Below are 6,118 nucleotides of genomic sequence, written 5' to 3'. Positions count from 1 at the left end.
AAAAAACAGAGCAAGAATGAATTCCGCCCAAAAAGTGCAAACTTGCAGAAGCAAAGCATGGGTGCAATATGCGACCTAAGGTTGCATATTTGAGGTCGCATATTCTAGTTTTTCTACTGCAACTTGCTCTGTAACTTGTTTTACTTTCACACAACTTTTCTAACTCATCTATAACTTAGAATTTTGGTTGTATCTGACCAAGAAGAGTGTAGAAACTTGGAGTGGTGAGTTCAAAAGCCAACTTTGCCAACCAAGAAACAACTCACATTGAGCTTGAATCCTTTATAAATAGCAGTCTTTGGAGACCATTTTGGCAAGTTTGGAAGGCTAGAGAAACTTCACAAAAATGTAGTTTTCACTAGAATTTTCTTAGTTCATTAGTTAGGGTAGTATAGTATAATTAGTGTAGTTTTTCCTTTTTATATTTGTAGTTAGATTTGGATGAAGAATTGGGGAGCAAAGATGGAGAATTTGAACTCATGTGATAAGGGTGATTTCTCTCCTATCACTTTCTCTTTTGTATTTAAGTTCATGTTTAACTATAATACAAGTTTGGATCTTGTTCTTTATATTTAGTTAAAGTTTATGCCTAGAGTATGGATGAACTTGCTATATATTGTTAGCGATGTCTCAAGGTGTTAAATTTGCAATGAGAATTGAAATTTAACACTAGTTTAAGGAAGTGATAAATCTAGAGAGTATACTCACGAAAGTAGAGATGTACTTTTGTGGCTTTACTGACTTGTTTCATATAATTTCATAGAATAAATGAGCTTAACCACGAGAGTAGGTATGACTTAACTATAAGTATAGTTGATTCACTACGAGAGTAGGTTTCACATACATTTGAAAATCACACCATAACTAGCCAAAATAATAGCATTCACTTAACCGGTAATGTCATTTGTAAGAGTAGTAAGGAATTCCATACCTCTAGGAGTTTTCTATTATATTTTTGTTAATTTTATAGTGTAGATTTAATTTCTTGTACTTGTGATAGTCTAAATAATAAAGAAGTTCGAAAAATATTGATAATTGACAATATTCCCTATGCAATCGACACCTAATACCCTTATGCTCAATAAACGATTCGTATACTTACGAAAAATTGCATATGGGTATTTAAGAATTTATAAATGTAAAATTTGACTGTAGATGAGCTAATTGTTATATGTATACCCCGCGCTCGTCAAGTTTTTAGCGCCGTTACCATGGAAGATTTGTCAATATCGGTGCTAAAAGCAACTTTATTAGTTTAGATATTTTTTCTTGTTTTTGTTGTGTTTAGTGTCCTTTTGTTGTGTCTTGTATGTTTATTGAGTCTGTATTTGTATGTTTTCATTTGTGTCGAGTCATCTACTCTTCTTGACTAAATGTGTTTTTAAGTTACTTTTGAAAACATGTTTAGGGCTTAAGGAGAGTAGAACACATGGACGAACAATGCTTGAGAAATGGAAGATCAGCAATGGATAGTTACCACGTGCAAAGCTCCTTAAGTAGAGGTAACCAACAAATTATCGAAGGTATGTCGTTTAAAAATGGTTTAAGGAGTTTAAAGGCTAAACTTGATGTTATCACGCTAAAGGTTTAATTGGATATCATTATGCATGAGATTGAATAAAAGAGGAATGCTAATACTATCAATTCTTATCATGTGATTTGTAACTTGTGTGAAAATTATCATGCTACTCATACATGTAAGCAAGCACAAAATATGGATTATTTTGATGAATTTGGGTAGTGCAATCCTTATTTTGATCAAAATAGACCTAATTGAGGTAATTCTTATACTTATGGTTGGGATAATCAATGTGCATATAGTGATTCTTCATGTTCTTATGATTACCAATCCGAATTTGTCCAATATGATTCTAATCCATCTTGGGAGTTAGCTATAAAAAATTCTTCTAATCAATTTGATTTAGCTATAGAAAAGTTAGGTAATGCAACCTCCGATCGTTTTGTTAGGATTGAAGAAATGTTAGATGAATTAGCTTCTCACTTTGGTAGAATACAAGAACAATTACATGTTTTGTATGAAGTTATTTCTTCTAATGATATACAAAATGACCCTAACATGAATGATGGGAATGTTGTATGCGAAAATGGATTGCATTTTGATCAAAATGATGCATCTAATGCGTGTTTCAATGAAAAAGAGTTCATTTCACATGATAGTACCTTTGGAGCTAACCTTGAATTTTAAGAGATGAGCCTTAACGAATCGTTGATAACCCCTCTTGATAAGTGTGTTGAAAGTATAGGTTCTATAGGTTGCCCAAGAAACCCTCATGGCATCTCCTTTGGTGAGTACTCAAGTGATACACATTCAAAATAATATCTATGAATCACTTGAAATATGTAAGCTACTTCCACCTCTCATATGGTGGATTATTCTTTAACAAAGCCTCCTTAATTAAAAAATGAGGTGAAAAAATCAAACTAATGACTATAAAGAGGCGCTAGTTGGGAGGGAACCCAATGTATGTTTAAATTTATGTTATTTTGGTGTGCTTTTATGTTTAAATTATTTTGTTGTCTTTCTTTTATAGGTGGAAAATAGAAGCAAAGGTGACCAAATGAGGTGAAAAAGACGAAATTTGATCAAGGAATTCCATCCCTCGATTTGAGTAAAAGTTGTTTTCGATTCGTTATAGAGGGGTAAAATGCATGTTTTGATTGTTTTACATGTGCGTGCACTGATTATTGTGACAAAAGAATGATCTAATATGCATTTTGAGTAATTGGGGTAGATTGTATAATTTTAGAAACTTGAAATTTCTGCAAAATTCACAGAGCAATACGCGAAACTCAGAAAAATGCGACTCTAAGTCGTGTATTCTCCAACTCGCATATTGTTTTCTGGAAAGTTATAACATAAAACGCGACTTCAATACGTGATTTTAAGTCGCGTATTCATTTCTGAGAAATTTCAATAGAAAACGTGGCCTTCAAAACACAACTTAAAGTCGCGTATTTGGGCACCTGTTGGTTGAAAGCTAAAACGTAGCTTGTATTCTTCATTCTTCTGCTCTTCTCCAACTTGCGTTTTCTCTCCACCAACACATACAATTCACACACATTTATTTTTACTCCATATCTTTGCTAAAAATCATCAATCCAACACTTTTTGATCATCATATAGCCTTTCTAACCGATTGAAATTCAAGAAAAACAACTAAAAATTGGTTCTTAAGAAATTTGGGGTTAGGGTTCTTGGTTCTTAATTTCTGCAATTGGAGGTCAATTGGGGTATTTTTCATAGGACTTTTTGCATAATCATCATCCCCAAACATCACTCTTCATGATTGAGGTAAGTTTCTTCATCAATTCTTTGTATTTTAGAAGTTGATATTTTTTTAATTTTCTGAGTTTTCTGACATCTTCTAATTTCGAATTTTTGATGATGTTTGTTGATATTTTTGGCCTCCAGTATGCTTACAATGATTGTTTAAGCATGTTTACATATTCAAATGTAGCAAATTGATGAATTATTAGTTGTTTATACTTTTAATTTGCTATATTTGGATAAAATTGAAAAGGTAGTTTGAATTATTATTTAAGCCCTTTTAATTGATGATTATGATTAAAAATGATTAGTTGATGGTGTTTTAGCATGTGCATTGTGTATAAAGAGTAATGTTGATGAATTTTGTGCTTTATGGGGATAATTTGTGCTTAATCATGTTTATAACAAAATATGAATGATTTTTGCTAATTAATGCTTGTTATAAACTTGATTATTGCCAAATTTATTAATTGGAACATATTTGTTGCCTATTTTAATAAATTGATAATTTTGACAAATTTTTGATAAATTTTGAAGATTTTTTTTAATGTCATGTATTTAATGTCACAATTTTGGATATTTTTTACCATTAAATTGATTTTTTTATGACATAAAGATATGTACTTGTGGTTATTTGTGCCAATCTTGATCCCAATACATGCATGATAATTTTATAAAATGCTTATGGTTACTATAAGTGGAAAGATTTTTCTTTAGGTATTTTATGTAAATTATTTTGTGTACAAGATGTGAAGTGTGCAACTTTTAACCTAGTATGTGAATGTAATTGAAAATTCTTTCTTAGGCATCATGGTACAAACTCGAAGAGCTATCATTCATTCATCATTTTCCTTTTCCGAGAGTGAGGAGATGGAAGTGAGCGAGGAGATGGAGGAGAGTGAAGAATAGAGGTTTCTTTCGCCCCAACCAGTGGTTAGGAGACAACAGGGGAGCACGTCTCGTAGTTATCACTTGGGTATTCCTCCACCTCATGATGGCAATGAAGACGAAGCTGATGATTGAAGATGCATCTCTGGATGCCTCTTATTTTTGCTTCCTTGTTTTCTTGTCGCTTTCTTTTCATTTTTTGTTTGTAGGATATTTAACTTGCACTTACCATTTTGCATTTAGGACTTGTGGCAGTTTTAGTAGATATTGGTCGTAGATTCATCGATGGCTCGTGACTCATGGTTGAACTGGATCTATGCCATTAAATTGGGGAGAACTCGTTCTTATTTTTATTTTCTTTCCCTACACATTGAGGACAATGTGTATTTTAAGTGTGGGAGAGGAAATGTGTGGTACTTGTAGTATTTTTGTGTTTATTGCTTGGATTTGAAATTTGGAATATGAATTGCACTTAAATGTTGTCAATCTTGGGTTTTGCTGATAGGGAATTTCGTCCAATTTTAAAGTAAAACTCTGCCAAATTTTTTTCAAATTCTTGTCCAAAATTGCAAAAATGTCCCAAAAGATTTTAAATTTTTTCAATTTTATCCAAAGGGCAACAAGTTCCACACCATTAGTAATTCAAATTTCTTCTAATTTTGAGATAAATATATGTGACTTGGAAACTTTTTTCTCATTTAATTTGGAAATGATTATTATGTGATTATAACTTGTGCATTTATAGAAAAGTATATCTTGCAAAGTAAAGAAAATTATGCCTAAATTTGGCAAATTTGATGAAATTTCTTCTCTTTACTTGATTTTATAAGTTAAATATGATCAATGGTTGCAATACTCTTCTCATGATTATACTTTTGAGGGACTAATTATTATCTTTATTTTGAAAAAATGAGCAAAAAAAGAGAAAAAAAAGAGAAAAGAAAAAAAAGTAAAAAGAAAAAAAACAAAAAAGTAGAAAAAAAGAGAATAAAAGTTGTTCTACTCCAATGGTTCTTGTATTTAGTAACCGGGAGCTTTTATCTACAAATGTCGACTTTCACGTAAAACGATACTTGAAGTAAGAGTATGCAAGGCAATTTGAGTATGTGAAATATTGAGTAACTAGTGATTTTCATTTAAAAATGTCGATCTTCACGTCAAAAAGGCACTTTCACAACTTAAGTATATATTTAGCTATGTTATATGAATAAAATCCCTCTTTAAATATGAATAAGAAGATGATCATGGGTTTAGGAAACATTTTGTTGACCATATGGCTTACTTGCTTGTGAAATTGGGTGAGGATGAGAAATGACTTGAACTTGTGATAATTATGGTATAATTGGCGCTTCTTTACTTGATATTATGAATGCTTGAACTTAATTGAATGATTACATAATGGTTCTTTGCCTTGTTTTGAAGAAATGAAGTTGAATTGTGTACATATGTTTATTTTCAAAGTTGTGAATCATTGTTGGTTAGTATTTCTTAATTGCTTGAGGACAAACAATGGTTCAAGTATGGAGGAGTTTGATAAGTGCGTATTTTACATGTTTGTAAGTGTGTTTTATTAATTAGTTTTGGTGTGTTTTAATTAGTTTTATAACTAATTAACTAAGTTTTTAGTGAAAATATGCATTTGTGGTTTAAAGTGTGAAAATTGTATTTTTATGAATTTTAATAGTGAAAACTCCATGTTTTTATGGATTTAATGATTCAATCATCAAATGGAGTGATTTGAGAAGATAATTAGATGATTATTGATGATTTGAAGTGATTTAAAAAGGACATCAAGTGCCAAATGTTCAAAAGAGGAAATGCAATCGAGAATAAAAGGAAGGGAGTTTTCCAGTTTTGACACCTTGTGGCATTTTGGCTATATCTTGAGTTACAAGCATTGGATTGAGGTGATTCTTATAACACTTTGAAGCTAAGAGATAG

The 6,118-nt window shown here is 31.3% G+C and overlaps 1 long non-coding RNA gene across 1 annotated transcript; it reads left to right on the top strand.

The window, feature by feature from the left end:
• Window positions 1–3,011: 3,011 nt before the first annotated feature.
• LOC140009181 (uncharacterized) lies at window positions 3,012–4,663 on the top strand. Its single transcript, XR_011816531.1, has 2 exons — window positions 3,012–3,313; window positions 4,095–4,663. It is a non-coding gene; the product is annotated as an uncharacterized lncRNA (long non-coding RNA).
• Window positions 4,664–6,118: the final 1,455 nt, after the last annotated feature.

The sequence above is a fragment of the Coffea arabica genome, chromosome 6e (assembly GCF_036785885.1).
Source record: "Coffea arabica cultivar ET-39 chromosome 6e, Coffea Arabica ET-39 HiFi, whole genome shotgun sequence".
Classification (NCBI taxonomy): domain Eukaryota; kingdom Viridiplantae; phylum Streptophyta; class Magnoliopsida; order Gentianales; family Rubiaceae; genus Coffea; species Coffea arabica.
This window is presented reverse-complemented; position numbering and strand designations above follow the sequence as displayed.